The following is a 20,528-nucleotide window of genomic DNA, read 5'->3' as shown; positions in this document are numbered from 1 at the left end:
AACATATAGTTAATACATAAACCAGTGACATAGTTGTTTATTGTCAAGTACTATGTACTGTACATAATTGTACTATACTTTTTTTTTTTGAGACGGGGTCTCGCTCTGTCTCCCAGGCTGGAGTGCAGTGGCACGATCTAGGCTCACAGCAACCTGTACCTCCTGGGTTCAAGCAATTCTCCTGCCTCAGCCTCCCAAGTAGCTGGGATTACAGGTATGTGCCACCATCCCCGGCTATTTTGTATTTTTAGTAGAGATGGGTTTTCACTATGTTGGTCAGGCTGGTCTTGAACTCCTGACCTCGTGATCCACCCACCTTGGCCTCCCAAAGTGCTGGGATTACAGACGTGAGCCACCGTGGCCGCCCTGTACTGTACTCCCCCTACCCCTCACACCAAGATGGAGTTTCGCCCTCATTACCCAGGCTGGAGTGCAATGGCGTGACCTCGTCTCACTGCAGCCTCCACCTCCCGGGTTCAAGCGATTCTCCTGCCTCAGCCTCCTGAGTAGCTGGGATTATAGGCGCCTGCCACCATGCCTGGCTCATTTTTTTTTTTTTTTAAATAGAGACAGGGTTTTGCCATGTTGGCCAGGCTGGACTTGAACTCCTGACCTCAGGCGATCCATCCACCTCAGCTTCCCAAAGTGCTGGGATTACAAGCGTGAGCCACCATGCCTGGCCTGTACTGTAATATGATTTTGAACACAGTAGTTTTGTTTGCAGCACAGTGGGTTTGTTTACACCAGCATCACCACAAATGGCTATGAAATACTAGACAATAGGAATTTTTTAGCTCCATTATAATTTTTTTTTTTTTGAAACAGGGTCTCACTCTGTGGCCAAGGCTGGAGTGCAGTGGTGCGATCTTGGCTAACTGTAGCCTCTGCCTCCTGGGTTTAAGTGATCCTCACGGTCTCCCTAGTAATTGTGACTACAGGTGTCTGCCACTATGCCTGGCATGTGTGTGTGTGTGTGTAGAGATGGGTTTTTGCCACGTTGCCTAGTCTGGTCTCCATCCCTTGGACTGAAGTGATTTGCCCACCTTGGCCTCCCAAAGTGCTGGGGTTACAGGTGTGAGCCATTGTGCTTGGCTCTGTTATAATCTTATGGGACTACCGTTGTATATGTGATCCATTGTTGACTGAAACGATACTGTATGGGGCATGACTGTACTTACGTCTTGAAAGATTCTCTTGCCAACAATACATACTAGAATTATTATTATTTTTTTTCTTGAGTTGGAGTCTCGCTCTGTCGCCCAGGCTGGAGTTCAGTGGTGCAATCTCAGCTCACTGCAAGCTCCACCTCCCGTGTCAACGCCATTCTCCCACCTCAGCCTCCCGAGTAGCTGGGACTACAGGTGCCCGCCACATGCCTGGCTAATTTTTTTGGTATTTTTAGTAGAGACGGGGTTTTACTGTGTTAGCCAGGATGGTCTCCATCTCCTGACCTTGTGATCCACCTGCCTCGGCCTCCCAGAGTGCTGGGATTTCAGGCGTGAGCCACCATGCCCAGTCAGTATATACTAGAATTTTTAAAAATCTTGTGTGTTTCTTGTGATTACAGCATCTGTCTATTGGCATTTGACAAAGTAACCGACATTTAGGTTCAAATCTCTTAGTAAGTACTTTCTACCTGTCAAGCCTGTTTTGTACCTTTTCCTGTCCTTTCTTGCCTTGTTTTAGATGCTATTTTTTTATGTTTGTTCTGCTGTTCTAACTTGGAAGTTACTTAAACATGAATCTTTTACTATCAAAGTCTAATATTATTTGATATTCTCCTCCTCTCCTGGATAGTCTGTTGAGCTCATTTTTATTCACATTGTCATTATTGTGGTTTTAATTCTGTCTGTATTTTATCTTGATGTGATTAATTTGTGTTTTCAATAACCATTTAGATTTACCCACAGAATTTATCTTTTTCATTTCCTAACTAGATCCTCCATCTTGGAACATTTTCTTCTGCCTGAAGAACATCCTTTATGCTTCCCACCTTTTGTGTAACTTCTGGTAGTGAATTTCCTGAGTATGTGTTAGTCTAGACATGCCTCAAATTGATCTTCCTTTAAAAAAAAAAAAAAAAGATGGAGTCTCATTCTGTTGCCCAGGCTTGAGTGCAGTGGCGTGATCTCGGCTCGCTGCAAACTCTGCCTCCCAGTTCAAGCCATTCACCTGCCTCAGCCTCCCGAATAGCTGGGACTACAGGTGTGTGCCACCATGCTTGGCTAATTTTTTTGGTATTTTTAGTATAGACAGGGTTTTGTCATATTGCCCAGGCTGGTGTTGAACTCTTGATCCCTAGTGATCCATCCGCTCGACCTCCCAAAGTCCTGGGATTACAGGTGTGAGCCACCGGCCCGATCTTCCCCTTTGAAGGATACTTTTGGTGTGTACGGAATTCTAAGTTGTCAGTTTTCTTCTAAGTGTTAAAATAAGCTATTGAATTGTGGCCAGGTGCAGTGGCTCACATCTATAATCCCAGCACTTTGGATGGCCACGGCGAGAGGATTACTTGAGCTCAGGAGTTCGAGACCACTCTGGGCAACATAGTGAGACCTCATCTCTAATTTTTTTTAATTAAAAAGAAGCTATTGAATTGTATCTTCAGTTTTCCTTTTTTTTTTTTTTTTTTTATGTAAGACGTACACTGTCAGTTTTAAAATTCATTCCTGTGACTGGAATCATTCCCTCTCTCTTTCTTTTTTTTTTTGAGACAAGAGTCTTACTCTGTCACCCAGGCTGGAGTGCAGTTGTACGACCTCGACTCACTGCAGCCTCGACCTCCCAGGCTCAAATGATCCTCCTACCTCAGCCTCTTGAGCAGCTGGTACCACAGGCCCGGGCCACCCGATGCCTGGCTATGTTTTGTAGCTTTTATACAGACAGGCAGGGTTTCACCATGTTGGGCAGACTGGTCTTGAACTCCCAACCTTGTGATCCACCTGCCTTGGCCTCCGAAAGTGCTGGGATTACAGGCATGGCCATCGTGCCCAGCCCTTTTGTGTGTGTGTGTGTGTGTTTGTGTTTGTGTTTTGAGAGGGATTTTTGCTCTTGTTGCCCAGGCTGGAGTGCAATGGCGTGATCTCGGCTCACCGCATCCTCCGCCTCCCGGGTCCAAGAGGTTCTCCTGATTCAGCCTCTCAAGCAACTGGGATTACAGGCATGTGCCACCAAGCCCAGCTAATTTTTTGCTAATTTTGTATTTTTAGTAGAAATGGGGTTTTTCGGCCGGGCGCGGTGGCTCAAGCCTGTAATCCCAGCACTTTGGGAGGCCGAGACGGGCGGATCACGAGGTCAGGAGATCAAGACCATCCTGGCTAACACTGTGAAACCCCGTCTCTACTAAAAAATACAAAAAAAAAACTAGCCGGGCGTGGTGGCGGGCGCCTGTAGTCCCAGCTACTCGGGAGGCTGAGGCGAGAGAATGGCGTAAACCCGGGAGGCGGAGCTTGCAGTGAGCTGAGATCCGGCCACTGCACTCCAGCCTGGGCGACAGAGCGAGACTCCGTCTCAAAAAAAAAAAAAAAAGAAATGAGGTTTTTCCATGTTGGTCAGGCTGGTCTCTAACTCTTGGCCTCAGGTGATCTGCCCACCTCGGCCTCCCAAAGTGCTGGGGTTACAGGCGTGAGCCACTGTGCCCGGCCTGCTTTTCTTTTTTCTTTTTTTTTCCTGCTGGTTTTTCATTTTTTTCTCCTTGTTGGCTCTGTGTGTGTGTGTGTGTGTGTGTACACGTACACACATGTGCACATCTAGTAGATAACATGTTAAATATCATTTGAATAATATGGGGTCTAGGATGATATATCTAGAGAAGATTTATGCTTCTTTCTACCTCAGGCATCTTAGGGAATAGGCAGTTTGGGATCACCTTGGTTCAGTTTTGGGGATAAAGATAAGTTGCAGTTGAGCTACACGTCTTAGAGCCTGGCTGCTTCCCTTTCCCTCACTTCCTAAGTGCAGCTATTCAGGATTCCAACTCAAAGGGAGATGAGTTTACCAGTCCCCCTGTAAACCCCTGTGGTATTTTCTGAATTTTAATTCTTTTCTCCTAATCTTACCAAGCTGTCAGGTTCTCAGCTGGTCCTTGGCAGTTGCTCTCAGTGACCAAAGTGGTTATAAATGTAGGGTTTGCCTTTTTAGATCCTGCCTCTCTCTTACCTTACTATCTTCCAAGTTATTTGATGCTTTCATGCATATATTTAGTGTGTGTGTGCAACTTTTTTGTTTTTTAAAGACATTTATTCAGCATCACGATCACACTATTACATTTAGCAATCAACAGCATGGGTGCAAACAAACAAACAAAACAACTTCATTAAAACCCTCTGTTGGAATGCTTTACACTTTCCACAGAACAGAAACTAAAATCACCTGTTATACAATTAGTCACAAATACAGTCTTCGAGTTTTTTGCCCATACACGAGTATTTGTCTAAAACATGTCTTCTTTGTAGCATCTAGGCCCTGCCACCACTGTGCTTTGCTGAATTCACAAATCTGTTGTAACCTGTAGCTTCCCTGTCACTTCTCTGACTCTCCTTCCTTGCCAAGCTTTGTTTCCTACTTAAAATCTTCTGCCACGGCCATAGCTCCTGCTGCTACTGGAACCGCCATAGCCACCTTGGTTTCGTGGTTTGGCAAAGTATTGGCCTCCACCACCATAGGGGCCAGAGCTTCTGCCTCCAACGTTTCTTCCCTTCACGGGTCCAACATTTGAAGACTGATTGTTGTAATTGCCAAAATCATTGTAGCTTCCACCACCTCCAAAATTGCTTCCATCATGACCAAATCCATTATAGCCATCCCCACTGCCACCAAAACCACCACGACCACTGAAGTTTCCTCCATGACCAAAGTTGTCCTTCCCACCGAAACCACCTCCATGACCACCACCAAAGTTTCCAGAACCACTTCGCTTCTTTGGCTGGATGAAGCCCTAGCCATCTCTTGCTTTGACAGGGCTTTCCTAACTTCACAGCTGTGGCCATTCACAGTGTGGTGTTTCTGAATGACAGCCTTATCCTCGGGGTCATGGTCGCCAAAGGTTACGAAGGCAGAGTCCCTTTTTTTGCCACTGCCTCGGTCAGTCATGATTTCAGTCACTTCAGTTTTTCAGAACTGTTCAAAATGATCTCTTAGGTGATGTTTTTTAGTGTCCTCTTTAATGCCACCAACAAATGTCTTTTTCACAGTTAAGTGGGCACCTGATCTTTGAGAATCTTCTCTTGAGACAGGTCTCTTTGGTTCCACAACTCTTCCATCCACCTTGTGTGGCCTTGCATTCGTGGCTGCATCCACCTCCTCCACAGTGGCACATATGACAAACCCAAAGCCCCTGGAGAGCTTGGTGTTTGGAATCTCTCATTACCACACGCCCGTGAGCATCCCCCATTGCTCAGAATGGCTCCTCAGACTCTCATCCGTTGTTTCAAAGCTCAGCCCTCCAGTGAAGAGCTTCCTCAGCTGTTGGGGCTCTTTAGGAGACTGTAACTTAGACATGATGGCATGGAGAAGAGAGACTTGAATGATGCTTCAGTGTCATCCATGGGCAGAAAGCTTTTTTTTTGGAGACAAGATCGCATTTTGTCACCCAGGCTAGAGTGCAGTTGCATGATCTTGGCTTACTGCAGCCTTGGCCTCCTGGGCTCAAGCTGTCCTTCTGTGTCAGCCTCCCTAGTAGCTGGGGCTACAGGCATGCATGGCCGTGCCTAATTTTTTAAAATTTTAGTGGAGATGAGATCACCCTATGTTCCTGAGGCTGGTCTTGAATGCCTGGGCTCAAGCAATCTTCCCTCCCTTGCCTTCCAAAGTGCTGGGATTACAGGTGTGAACCACTGTGCCTGGCCTGTTTTCAACTTTTTCTCATGGTAGCTTTCAGTTACATGCAGAAGCCAAGAAAATAGTTCAAAACAACCCCGTTTGTTTCCTTAACATAATTCCAGCAGTCGCTGATAGAGCTTTCTTGCTTCTGGTATGACAGGATATTTCAAGCTCCTCTAATATCCTTCTCTTCATCTGGCATCGGCTGTTTCTCTAAGAAACTCTGGTTTCTGATAGTTTTTACAAGGGATGTCCGTGTAAATTTTACTTTAATTTTGTAGCTGTGTTGGGAGGATTGTTTAAATTACCAGTCCATTATTACCAAGAGTTGGCCATTTACATTGATCCTTGCGGGTGACCTTCAGAAACCCATCAGAGACCCAGAGAGACTGCTTGTTGTCCATAGTTTTGGGCACTTAGGGTTGTGCCATGGACCGTTTGCCAGTTTTATGAAACCTATCGATGCCTTTTCAGAATCTTTCTGAACACAATGAATGAAATACACAGGATCACAACAGAAACCAATTATACTTAAACAGTTATACAAATATTATTACCCTGTTAAACAGAAGACTGACGTCTTTGTCAGTAATTTTTTTTTTTTTTTTAAAGACAGTCTCGCTCTGTCACCCAGGCTGGAGTTCAGATGGGACAGTCTCAGCTCACTGCAACCTCCACCTCCCGGGTTCAAGTGATTCTCCCGCTTCAGCCTCCCTAGTGGCTGGGCCTACAGGTGCATGCCACCACACCTGGGTAATTTTTATATTTTTAGTAGAGATGGGGTTTCACTGTGTTGGCCAGGCTGGTCTCGAACTCCTGACCTCGTGATCCGCCTGCCTCAGCCTGGGATTACAGGCGTGAGCCACCGCACCAGGCCTCTTTGTCAGTAATTGAAGTGACAAGACAATATTGTTGATACATAGATAATTCAGATTTTGTTTTTTAAGATATTAAAATTAAGGGTTTTTTTGTTTTTTTTTTGAGATGGAGTTTTGCTCTGTCTCTCAGGCTAGAGTGCAGTAGTGTGATCTTGGCTCACTGCAGCCTCAGGCTCCCAGGTTCAAGCGTCCTGCCTCCGCCTCCTAAGTAGCTGGCTCTATAGGTGCACACCACCACATCTGGCTAATTTTTGTAGAGATGGGGTTTTACCATGTTGGCCAGGCTAGTCTCAAACTCCTGATATCAGGTGATCTGCCTTGGCCTCCTAAAGTCTTGGAATTACAGGCGTGAGCCACTTGTCTGGCCAAGGTGGTTTTTTTTTGGAGATGGAGTATCACTCTGTCGCCCAGGCTGGAGTGCAGTGGCACAGCCTCAGCTCACTGCAAGCTCCGCCTCCTGGGTTTACTTAACGCCATTCTCCTGCCTCAGCCTCCCGAGTAGCTGGGACTACAGGCGCCCGCCACCATGCCCGGCTAATTTTTTGTGTTTTTAGTAGAGACGGGGTTTCACCGTGTTAGCCAGGATGGTCTCAATCTCCTGATCTCGTGATTCGCCCGCCTTGGCCTTGCAAAGTGCTAAGATTACAGGCATGAGCCACTGCGCCCGGCCGTATTTTTTTTTTTTAAAGGCAGTCTCCCTGTGTTGCCCAGGCTGGAGTGCAGTGGTGCGATTTTGGCATACTGCAACCTCAGCCTCCCAGGTTCAAGCGATTCTTGTACCTCAGCCTCCCGAGTAGCTGGGACTACAGGTGTGCACCACCACATCTGGCTAATTTTTTAGTAGAGACGGGGTTTCACCATTTTGGCCAGGCTGGTCTCAAACTCCTGACCTCAAGCAGTCTGCCTGCCTTGGCCTCCTAAAGTGTTGGCCTCCCAAGGCCTCACACTCTACAGGTGTGAGCCACTGCACTGGGCCAAAATTAAGGTTTTGATGTTTAATAAAAATCAGTTGTGTGGTGGTCTTTGGCTTATCTCCTTTTATATATTCATCAACAAATAATTGTTGATGGGGAATGTATCATTGCAATACATTTCGACTTAGATCAAAGTTAATAGGTTTCCACAAGACTGCCCTCTCACTTTGGACACCAGCTGCAAATTTGAGGGGCTCCTGTGTTACTTTTATTTCTGACTGAGTACAAATGTGGAGGTTTCTGTCACACTCAAGCTTGATAATTCACTTAGGATGACTCACAAAACTCAAGAAAGTCCAGTACTGACAGTTTATTGTAGCAAAAAAAATGCAACTTAGGACCAACCATCAGAAGTGACATATAGGATGGTGTCTGGGAACGTCCCAGATGTGAAGTGTTCATATCCTCCTATGGAGACAGGGTGGATCATCTCGGTGTCTCCATGTGTGACTATACACACAGAGTATTAACCAGGAAAGCTCACATGAGCCTCTGTGTCCAGAGTTATTGGTGCTTAATTACATCAGCATGATCCATTGAATCATTGGCCTTGAACTTGAACTCAATTTCTAGCTCCCTTCTCTGGACTTGGGGCTGCCATCCTGGGGCTCAGAGCCCCAGCCTTCTGATGCCATGATTGGTCTTTCTGGTTTGGCCAGCTCCCCAGCCCCACATCCTGAGACATCTTGTTAAGTATAAACTAGGTGCTCACCGTGAATCACAGAGATGCCCTGTCCCTCTCAGGACATTTCAGGGATTTAAAGGGCACCAACTGGAGCTGGGACAAAGGCCATCCAAGCTCTTTGTTATACCACAGTCAGCAATTCTGCTTTCAATTTGATGCGTAAGGACCAGGCCTAGTGATAAGCACATGGCTGACCTGAGCTGTGCCTGAGCGCCTGCATGAGAAGAGTCTGTGCTCTGTCTGTTCTGGTGGCAAGTCTAGTCAAGTGTCAGTTGATGAGCTTAAATGGTGTTTTGAGCTACAACAAATTCAATGGGATGGAAATATATGTGATTTCTATTGTTGAGAAGTTGGAAGTACTACTGATACTGTGGTTTGTTTACATTCATGATAGAAGGAACTGCTGTACTTCAGGTAGAGGTTAGGAAAGATGAAGATAAAATTTTTCTCCTGTCCAAATCCATGGTCCTTATAAATGTTGACCATGTATTACACTTGTATTAAAACTTGGTGTTTAGATGTTTAGTGGTTTAGGGTGTTTAATAATTTTTTTTTTGAGATGGATTCTCGCTCTGTCACCCAGGCTGAATGAAGTGCAGTGGCGTGATCTCGGCTCACTGCAACCTCCACCACCTGGGTTCAGGCAATTTTCCTGCCTTAGCCTCCTGAGTAGCTGGGACTACAGGCGTCCGCCACCACACCTGGCTAATTTTTTTTTTTTTTTTTGAGACGGAGTCTCGCTCTGTCACCCAGGCTGGAGTGCAGTGGCCGGATCTCAGCTCACTGCAAGCTCCGCCTCCCAGGTTTACGCCATTCTCCTGCCTCAGCCTCCCGAGTAGCTGGGACTACAGGCGCCCTCCACCTCGCCCGGCTAATTTTTTGTATTTTTTAGTAGAGACGGGGTTTCACCAGGTTAGCCAGGATGGTCTCGATCTCCTGACCTCGTGATCCACCCGTCTCGGCCTCCCAAAGTGCTGGGATTACAGGCTTGAGCCACCACGCCCGGCCACCTGGCTAATTTTTTGTATTTTTAGTAGAGACGGGGTTTCACCATGTTAGCCAGGATGGTCTCGATCTCCTGACCTTGTGATCCGCCTGCCTCAGCCTCCCAAAGTGCTGGGATTACAGGTGTGAGCCACCGCGCCTGGCCTAATAATTTTTATATTGATAGGAGAATTTGGGCTCTGAAGGCCTTAAGATATCTACTTGGTATATATGATAGCTGCTTTGCCAGGATCCTTAAGTTGCTGAACATTGTGTAATTAGCAATACTTTGTAAGGATTGAGCCCTTTATTTTAATCTTTGAAGTTTCAGCTAAAGGCAGAACCTACACCATAGGCCCCTAGAACATCATCCTTAGGTTTCATCCATTGTAACATTTCTTTTTTGAGAAAGGTCTTGCTCTGTCACCCGGTGCAGTGGTGCCATCCTGGCTCACTGCAACCTCTGTTTCTCAGGCTTAAGTGATCCTCCCACCCCAGCCTCCCAGTTAGCTGGGACTACAGGCGTGCACCACCTCACTTGGCTAATTTTTTAAAAAATTTTTTACAGAGATGAGGTCTCACTGTGTAGCCCAGGAAGGTCTGGAATTCCTGGGCTCAAATGACCTTCCCACTTTGGTCTTACAAAGTTGGGATTACAGGTGTGAGCCCCTCCCTGCCCATTGTAACATTTTAAATGAGAATATCTAATAACTTTTTTTTTTTTTTGAGACAGAGTCTCGCTCTGTCGCCCAGGCCGGAGTGCAGTGGCGCATCCTCAGCTCACTGAAAGCGCTGCCTCCCGGGTTCACGCCATTCTCCTGCCTCAGTCTCCTGAGTAGCTGGGACTGCAGGTGCCCGCCACCATGCCTGGCTAATTTTTTTTTTTTTTTTTTTAGTAGAGATGGGGTTTCACCACATTAGCCAGGATGGTCTTGATCTCCTGACCTTGTGATCTGCCCGCCTTGGCCTTCCAAAGTACTGCGATTACAGGCATGAGCCACTGCGCCCGGCCCAAGAATATCTAATACATTCTTGTAGTTACCTAGGAAGGTTTTGAGTTGTGCTTTGAGTGTTTTTTCTTTCCAGAACTATGAAACCTAAAACCATTGACCCTTAAATTTTTGTTGTGAAACGTTTCAAACGTAGAAAAGTTGAAACAGGCAGTTAATACCTGTACTCAGCATCTACATTCAGGAATTGCAGATATTTTGCTGTCTTTTCCTCTTTATGTTTTTAAATTCCTTTTCTGCTAAACCATCCTTTCTTACCCTATTTTTGTTTTATTTGTTTATTTTTAGAGATGGGGTCTCATTCTGTCATCTAGGCTGGAGTGCAGTGTGGCTTGATCATAGCTCTCTGCAGCATCAAATTCTTTGGTTCATGGGATCTTCCCACCTCAGCCTCCCAAACTGGAACTACAGATGCATACCACCACATCTGGCATTTGTCTACTTTTAATAATGATGTCTTAGTTACAAACTTAACTGGTAAACTCTTGTGATGCTGCTGCTAGGTCTAAACTTAGTCCTTTCCCCTGCTGTTTTTTCCCCAAGCTTTTTAAATGAAATTTTCTTTCTTTTTCTTTTTTTATTTTTTGAGATGGCGTTTCGCTTTTGTTGCCCAGGTTGGAGTGCAGTGGCGTGATCTCGGCTCGCTGCAACCTCTGCCTCCTGAGTTCAAGAGATTCTTCTGCCTCAGCCTCCTGAGTATCTGGGATTACACGTGCGTCACCACACCTGGCTAATTTTGTATTTTAATAGAGACGGGGTTTTTTCATGTTGGTCAGGCTAGTCTCGAACTCCCAACTTCAGGTGATCTGCCTGCCTCGGCCTCCCAAAATGCTGGGATTACACGTGTGAGCCACTGCACCTGGCTGTAAATGAAATTTTCTACAAATAGAAAAGTTGGAACTATAGCACAGTGACCCAACCTGTATACCCAATATCAATATTTTAATTTGCTTACATTTTGCTCTGTTTTTTGCTATTGAACCATTTGAAAGTCTCATTAAATTGCAAACATCATGACACTTCTTAGAGTAAGGTTTTTATTCTTTGTAACTGCATACCATATTTAAGAAAGCTAATTAGCCCTTCATATCTAATATCTATGTCCTGTATTCAGATTTTAGCTAATTTTTTTGTATGTTTGTGATAATACATGTAATCCCCACTATGTTTTAAAGGAAAAACAAATTCTTATTCTCTATACTCGTATTTAGCACAACACTTCTGTGATCAAATGTGTGTGGGTTTTCTCTACATTGTCTATGTCTCATTTTCTCTGATGACTCCAGTGGGTTGTCCTACAGTTTAACTTAATTCTGAGAGTATCCACTGGGAAATAGCATCACATCCCACCAGACTGCTCCCACTTCTCATGCCAATCCCAAGTCCAGGTTATTCATTTTATTTATTTACTTACTTATTTTTTGTGAGATGGAGTTCTCACTCTGTTGCCCAGGCTGGAGTACAGTGGTGTGGTCTCGTCTCGGTCCACTGCAACCTCCGCCTCCTGGGTTCAAGCAGTTTTCCTCTCAGCCTCCCCAGCAGCTGAGACTACAGGTGTGTGCCACCACACCCAGCTAATTTTTGTATTTTTAGTAGAGACAGGGTTTCACCGTGTTGGCCAGGCTGGTCTTGAACTCCTGACCTCAAGTGTTCTGCTGGCCTTGGCCTGCAAAGTGCTGGGATTACAGGCATGAGCCACCATGCCCCAGCCAAGTCCAGGTTATATTATGTGCTTCTGACACACTAGCTATAAATTGGAGGCTCCTGTGATTCCTCCTTCAGGTTTGCTAGAATCACTCACAGAACTCAGGAAAACAGTGTATTTGCTAGATTACCATTTTATAATAAAGAATACAACTCAGGAACAGCCAGATGGAAGAGAGATACATAAGGCAAAGGAGGAGTGTGGAACTCCCCTGCCTACTCTGGGCTCATCACCCTCCCAGTACTTCCATGTGTTCACTAACCTTAAGTTTCTCTGCACCTGTCCTTTAGGGTTTTTTGGTAATCTTCAGTAAGCCGGCATGATTGATTATGTCATTGCCCACTAGTGATCAACTTAGCTTTTAGCCCTCTGCGCTACCCGCCTCCCTTCCCAGGGTAGGGCTGAAAGTTCCAGCCCTCTCACCACTGGCAGGTTCCCCTGGCAATCAAGCCACTTCCTGAGGCTGTCCAGAAGCCATCAGACATCATTCATCTCATTAGCATAAAAAAGACACTGGTATTCCTAGAGTTTTAGGAATTTGGGTGCCAGGAAATGGAAGAACAAAGTATATGTTTCTTCACATGTTTAACCTTGCGTGACAACCATTTTTTTCTTTTTTTTTAGATCTTGTTACATATCGAGACAGCAGTTTTAAGACAACTTGTTGACAGCCCAAGCTTCAGTTTGGGCTTGACATGTTTCACTATTAGTGCTCCTGTATACTTTTTCATTAGTGGTCCTGGTGTTAAGCTTTGGGAAGTTAGTATTTTTGCGTAAATAGTTTTAGGAATCTATTTTCTTTATAAATAACACTGTTCAGTGATAGCAACAGGCAACAAATACTTTGATATGACTCTACTTCCTGAGATTACTGCTTTTATATCTGAAATGTTGAAATGTTGATGTTTTAGCCTTTTTGGAGACAATACATGGTCATTGATTTCGTGATACCATATTCCTTTATTGAAGCAATCTGTTTCTTTTTAAATAGGAAGTGTATCCTGACAATGCTAGTTGCAGTCTGTGTGACCTTGACCAAGTTACTTTAATGTCTGTGCTGCAGTTTTTCAGTTTCCAAGATAGAATAGTTATAGTACGTATCCTCCTCACGGTTGTGAGGAGTGCATGGCACATAGAGAGTGCTCAGTGAACGGTCATTTTTCTGGTAAGTAGTTGGAGAATTTTTTGATCTCCTTTGAGATTATTATAGAATGAGAATTTTGAGTGTCAGAATTTAAGTTCATGACACATATTTAAGATTAGAAAAATTACAGGCCTGGATACTGTTAGATAGGAGTTCTGAATTTCTCCTCAAAGAATCAATGTCAGTATGTTCAGTTCTTTGCCTTCTGCTTTTATTTATTTATTTATTTTTTTGAGACGGAGTCTCGCTCTGCCGCCCAGGCTGGAGTGCAGTGGCCGGATCTCAGCTCACTGCAAGCTCCACCTCCCCGGTTCACGCCATTCTCCTGCCTCAGCCTCCCGAGTAGCTGGGACTACAGCGCCCGCCACGTCGCCCGGCTAGTTTTTTGTATTTTTAGTAGAGACGGGGTTTCACCATGTTAGCCAGGATGGTCTGATCTTCTGACCTCGTGATCCGCCCGTCTCGGCCTCCCAAAGTGCTGGGATTACAGGCTTGAGCCACCGCGCCCGGCCAGCCTTCTGCTTTTAAAATTAACTTCCTCTTAAAGCAACCTTTCCCACCCTCATTCTGATTACCTGCTCCACCCTGACTCATTCTCTGCCTTGACTCATTCTCTGCCCTGACTCATTCTCTGCCCTGACTCGTTCTGATTTCCTGCTCTGCCATAACCATTTTTCCTGACAAACCACTCACCCCGTCACTCTCTTTAAATTAACCAATTGGAAATAGTTTAGCCTGTGTGGTCTAACCCTAGCCAATAGGGGAACGACACAGCAGGAGGGGCCACGTACATGAGGAATAAGAACCCCTTCCCCTCCCTTGTCCGGGTAGCATGCTTGCCATTGCTCCATCTGTGAGGGCGCACCCTTCTATGGGAGTAAATTGCCTTGCTGAGAAGAAGAAAAAGAAAATTTTAGATTCGAGTGCTATTTATTTTGCGGCATTGAAACTTTATAACAGTACTTAACTATATTTAATGAAGATAGACTTAGCAAAGGAAAATCCAGCATCTTTTTTCTCTTAATTTCTAAGAAGTTTGAACTGAAATAAAAGTACAAAGAATAACATTAGTGAACACTAATATGCTCTTCACCTACATTAAAAAAGATTTTGCCATGTTCGTGTTGGTTAAAAATTGTAGGTGGTGCCATTATTTTGAGCTAATCTCCTGCACTAGGCCACAATAGACCAGACTAAAATCTAAATGGAGCCACTCATGGTTCCAGACTACCAAACTGAGGTGTTATTGGACCTTCCCAGAAATCAGGAGAGAGGAATAGCCTTAATTTCTCAAACCAGACAGTTCCAGTTGGCATGATAATGCAGTTCCCAATCAGTTATTTCTCTATTGTCCTGTTTTTTCATTCCTTCCTTACAAGGAAAGTAACTTTGAAATGACCAATCTGCTTTTTGTTCTGCCGTCCTGAAATAATCAAAAGGATCACAGTCAAGTTTAAAAGAGTTTTATTCAGGCTGGGCACGATGGCTCATGCCTGTAATCCCAGCATTTTGGGAGGCTGAGGTGGGCGGATCACCTGAGGTCGGGAGTTTGAGACCAGCCTGACTAACATGGAGAAGCCTCGTCTCTACTAAAATTACACAATTATCCAGATGTGGTGGTGCATGCCTGTAATCCCAGCTACTCGGAAGGCTGAGGCAGGAGAAGAGCTTGAATCCGGGACGCAGAGGTTGCAGTGAGCTGAGATCGTGCCATTGCACTCCAGCCTGAGCAACAGAGCAAGACCCCGTCTCAAAAAAACAAAGCAATACAAAACAAAAAAACAAACAAGAGTTTTACTCAAATGCAAAACTGAGAGCAGCCAACTGGGTAACACAGAATCCAGAGGAATAGAGCCAGCCAGTCCTCTGAAGCCGAAAAGTTGAAGGTCTTGCTTATTTAGGCAGAAAACAAGTTTAACAGGATTGCCACATTTTCCATACAAGGTTGGTTTATGAGTTATAGCAATTTGATTAGTTACAGTTCTTTTCCTTTTCCAAATTAAAAGAGTTTATTTAACATTCCATCTTAGTGTCTTTGTGTAAGAGAAGGAAGTTAATCTACAGTGAAGATTAAGTTTAGAGGGATGGGGGTCTTCTCTGGAGCCCATTAGTCTTTTCCAACATTTTACAAAACAGTGTAGGTAAAAGGCTGATCTATAATCAGAGGACTCAAGCTGCCTGTCATGTGACTCAGGTCCCATTATCACATTTCTTTAAGGCTGAAAATAATTAAAAAACTTCCAGCAGATTTGATTTTCAATTATTTTCACAGTTCTTTGTTCATGCTTTCTTCAGGCCTGTTGTGTCGGTACATGTAGCCTCTACTCTGCTCACTGGAATGCTCATTCTATTTTATGGAACAAAGCGTTGCTTGATTCTAGAATTGCAAATAAAGCTGTTTAAGATCCTTAAACCACATTATTGTAATTTTGTCTTTTGATACTTATGTTAACCCTCATGTATGTACTCTTTTCTTTCCCTGAATTATTTGAAGTTAACTTACAGAAATTGCAAGTCTACCTCTTATAGGCATTTCAGCATGTGTTTCCAAAGAATACATTCTCAGGCATAACCACAATGTCCTTGTGCTTTTAAAATTCAACGATAATCTTACAATATCTAATATTTAGTCTGCATTTAAATTTCCCCAGTTGTCTTAAATGTGTGTGTGTGTGTGTTGTTGTTGTTGTTGTTTTTTTGGATACAGGGCCTCAGTTGCCTGGGCTCGATCATGGCTCACTGCAGCCTTGACTTCCTGGTCTCATGTGATCCTCCTACCTCAGCCTCCTGAGTAGCTGGTAACTGGTACTACAGATGTGCATCACCACACCCCGCTATCTTTACTGTGTTGATCACTTGAACTCCTGGGTTCAAGTGATCCACCACTCAGCCTTCCAAAGGATTAGGATTACAGGCGGGAGCCATTGTGCCTGGCCTTAAGTGTCTTTTGTAGCTTTTGCCATCCCCCCAACCCCCAACCAAACCATGTGGTTTATTCATTGTGTCTTATTGTTGAGGCTTTAGTCTCTTTTAGTCTAGGGCAGTATGTCTACCATTTTTCTTTTTTGACACTGACTTTTTGAAGAGTATGGCCCACTTTTCATGTGCAAAGTCCACTTTACTAATTTGTCTGTTTCCTCATGGTGTTGGTCTAAGTTGCTTCTGCATCACCTGTATTTCATATAAACTAGAAATTCGATCTAAAAGCTTGACTAGATTTTTTTTTTAATATATTGCCACACTTCACCTGGAGGTAAAACAAGAGTATTTTATAAGTGATGTAGTCTGCTTTGTCATACCACATTACGAAGTGGATAAAGGGAAGTTGATTCCCTTTTAATGATGCCAAATTGTTTTATCTTTCCATTCTATTGTAGTGAAGGGTCAACATTGCTCTATTGTAAAGCAACAACATTTTCCCCTTTATAATTAACAGGTAACTTATGGAGCGATCCTTTGATACCATACAGTTATTGTTCTCCAGCAGCCTTTCTCCTGATGGTTTTAGTAACTATTGATGGGTCTCTCTGAATGCAAGACCTTCTTCTTAATGGTCTTATAATTAAGCACCATTTGACAATATTTTCCATAACACTTGAAGGTTCTGCTAACCTAGAAATAATGCTAACTCTGAGCCTAAATTTTTTTTGTTTCCTTCAGTTTTCATCTACGAAGTTAATCACTTAGTAGAATAACTTGAGGTAAAGATATGGTATACCTTTAAACAAACCTGAGCAAATTAAGTTTAGCCTTTTCCAGTCAAAGGAGAGTGGGATTTGTTTTAGGAAAGCTCTAGTTCATCTGAATTTTGAAAGCCTTACGTGGCAGCTGTTAAAACAAAACCAGGGTCATTATTTTATTATTATTTTTTAGACTACCTCTCATCATGAGGGAAGGACCTTTTTTTTGAAATGAAGTCTTGCTCTGTCGCCCAGGCTGGAGTGCAGTGGCACCATTTTAGCTCACTGCAACCTCCACCTCCCGGGTTCAGGCGATTCTCCTGCCTCAGCCTCCTGAGTAGCTGGGATTACAGGTGCCCACTACCATTCTCGGCTAATTTTTGTATTTTTAGAGGAGACTGAGTTTTACTATGTTGGCCCGGCTGGTCTTGAACTCCTGACCTCAGGTGATCGTCCACCTCAGCCTCCCAAAATGCTGGGATTGCATGCGTGAGCCACCACACCCAGCCGAGGGAAGGGCTCTTATCTGGAGTTTTGCATTCTAATGTTATTTAAATAGCCACCTTGTATCATTCCCCCACTGCAACTCTTCCTTCAACTCCTGTCTTAAATTTTTAGTTTATTAAGTTCAACTTGAAATTTTAATGAAGTGGAAAGCAGCAGAAAATATTGCTAAGATAAGCTTAAATCTGATGGAAAGGTGCACACTTCAGAATATCAGTAAGTTAAAATTCTCATTTGATTGAATAAATTTGTTAGGATAAATTGATTTTATGTAGTTTAAAAATTTCTTTAATTTGGCCAGGCGCAGTGGCTCATGCCTGTAATCTCAAACAAATTTTTTTTTCTTAATCTTTGAAGTCGTTCTCTAAAGAGCACAGAAAGGGAGTCATGGTTTTTTAAAATTGGGAAATACTACATTATGGGTTTTTTTTTTGTTTTTGGGACAGAGCCTTGCTCTGTCACCCAGGCTGTAGTGCAGTGATACATTCTTGGCTCACTCTAACCTCTGCCTCCTGAGTTCAAGCGGTTCTCCTCCCTCAGCCTCCTAAGTAGCTGGGATTAAAAGTGTGCACCGCCAAACCTGGCTCATTTTTTTATTTTTAGTAGAGAGCGGGTCTCAAACTCCTGGCCTCAGGTGATCCGGATCCGCCCGCCTTGGTCTCCCAAAGTGCTGGGATTACAGGCGTGAACCACTGTGCCCAGCCTACATCATGATTTTTTTTTTTTTTTTTTTTATAAAAAGCTCTTGATCTTATCTATTGTAATTTTTTGAGATGGGGTCTCACTCTGTCACCCAGGCTGGAGTGCAGTGGTGTAATCTTGGCTCACTACAACCTCTGCCTCCCGGGTTCAAGTGATTCTCCTGCCTCAACGTCTTGAGTAGCTGGGACTAAGGGCATACGCCACCACGTTTGGCTAATTTTTTTTGTTTGTTTTTTGTAGAGACAGGATTTCACCATGTTGGCCAGGCTGGTCTCGAACTCTTGAGCTCCAGTTGATCTGCCTACTTTGGCCTCCCAACGTGTTGTGTTTACAGGTGTCACTGCGCCTGGCCTTTACATCATGTGTTGTATGCTGATGGAACTATGCTAGTGGTAAATGTATACAGAGAAAAAGGATGGGATTGATTAGGCAAGTAACATGGTTGAACATGGCTCAGAGATAGTGCATCTTTTATTACGGAGACAAAGGGTACTGATCAGTCAATTTGGTGGGGAGGTTATGAGTAGTTGAGTAGTTCTCTTTGCTTCTGTTTTCTTAGCCAGTAGCAAGCCTATCTGCTGAGGCTGTGGTTAGTATTGTTGAATGCTCACTTGAGATATGAGATTACAAATTTGAAGTGAAATTTGTGTATGTTTTTCATCCACATTTAACCACTTTACGTTGTAATCACTCTAGCAGGGGATGTGGGTTAGGGTTTTGCCATACTACAGTGACAAGAAGAGAAGGGTAAGAGAATTGAGAAAAGCAGTGGAATAATAATCATCATAATGTGATTGACCATCCATGAAAATCTAAGCAGAGTAATGAGGGAAGTTAGTCCCTGAGGGAGGTAATGCTATACTGGAAAAACAGTAAAGCTGTAGATTGGTACTGGTTGCATCAAAGAATTGTTGGAATGGGAGTGTCAGTGTAAGAAAACTGGAATGATCAGAGATGGTTTTGAGTATGAGATACTTGAAATAAAGGTTTTGGGGTTATTGCAGTTACTGTTGATAAAAAGGTCTATGTTGGGACTGTGAGCATAGATGAAGTGCAGGGTAAGTGGTTTAAAGGGAGGGTGTCTAAGAGCCAGAGGGGAGGTTGAATGAATCACATGTGTGGACGTTGAGGTTGCCAAGAATGTTGATGAGAATTATGGAGGAAAAGAAGTAAAGCCGATAGAGCTTGCAGTGAGCTGAGATCCGGCCACAGCACTCCAGCCTGGGTGACAGCGCGAGACTCCGTCTCAAAAAAAAAAAAAAAAAAAAAAAGAAGTAAAGCCGATAACATAATCTTCAACAAATGTGTGCAGATGACTGGTGGAAGATTAACGGGTAGAAAAGTAACAAAAAGGAATAACTATTATGACTAGTGTTACGACATGTGCTTCTAGGGTGAGGATTGGAGTAGGAGAGATTGTGCCAGGGTATGCGTTGAGAAATACAACCGTCTTTTGGGGGAGCTATTGGTGGTAGGTCAAAGTAGACTGCACTTTACTGAAGAACGACTTTACCTTCTGGAGAGGTTTGGATAGGCTGGGGGAAGAGAGTGATAGGGGCCCATTCGACAGGTCTGAGTGGGAAGAGAGTTGAATGAGGGAAAAGAGGGATATGAGATTTGATGTGGCAGCTGGATATGCTCTCAGGGAAAGGCAAGTAAGCAACCAGTTGTCCTGATAGCCTTCATCTTAGGCCTAGTCTCTCTAGATCATTGAGTGTTGAGACAGACCTGCTATATCTCTAGGAACTAAATTTGGTTAAAAAGATACACTGCTACTGGCCGGGCGCAGTGGCTCATGTCTGTAATGCCAGCACTTTGGGAGGCCGAGGTGGGTGGATGACGAGGTCTGGAGATCGAGACCATCCTGACCAACATGGTGAAATCCCATCTCTACTAAAAATACAAAAATTATTTGGGCGTGGTGGTGCATGCCTGTAGTCCCAGCTACTTCGGAGGCTGAGGCAGGAGAATTGCTTGAACCCGGGAGGCAGAGGTTGCAGTGAGCCAAGATTGATCCCAGTCTGGCGACAGAGCGAGATTCAGTCTCAAAAAAATAATAATAAAAATAAATCAAAGATAACACTGCTTCCATAAAATGACTTTGGCATTTGCATGGGTGAGAAACTTTCTTTGAGACTCCTCTGAAATTCCTGGATCTTCTTTAGTTTCTGGAAGCTTGTGAGCGGAAAGGGAAACGTAGAGACGTGTTTGGCTAGAATTCTTTCTCTTGCCCAAGACCCTGGCCTACTGATCTTCAGCCTTGCTGTTACTCTGTCTTGAACATGATTTCCTGTGCTGCCCCTATGCTGTCCTTCTACTCTGCCTGCCCAGTGACCTCACACCCCCGTCTCCCACCCCCATACTCTGGTTCTTGGTGTTCCGTTAGAGAGGTGGGCCATGCTGTCTAAATCTTCTGTGAAATCCCGGCATCCACCCTTTTCT

General features: G+C 44.1%; 1 protein-coding gene and 1 pseudogene across 7 annotated transcripts in view; one reads left to right on the top strand and one right to left on the bottom strand.

The window, feature by feature from the left end:
- The window catches only part of SPIN1 (spindlin 1), a 90,329-nt gene that overhangs the window by 18,475 nt on the left and 51,326 nt on the right, over nucleotides 1-20,528 (top strand). The gene's annotated exons all lie outside the window — the stretch shown is intronic.
- Nucleotides 4,475-5,574, bottom strand: LOC117098376 (annotated as a pseudogene).

The sequence above is a fragment of the Trachypithecus francoisi genome, unplaced genomic scaffold (assembly GCF_009764315.1).
Source record: "Trachypithecus francoisi isolate TF-2019V2 unplaced genomic scaffold, Tfra_2.0 Lachesis_group16, whole genome shotgun sequence".
Classification (NCBI taxonomy): domain Eukaryota; kingdom Metazoa; phylum Chordata; class Mammalia; order Primates; family Cercopithecidae; genus Trachypithecus; species Trachypithecus francoisi.
Note: the sequence above shows the minus strand (reverse complement) of the source record. Positions and strands in the feature narration are given on the sequence as shown.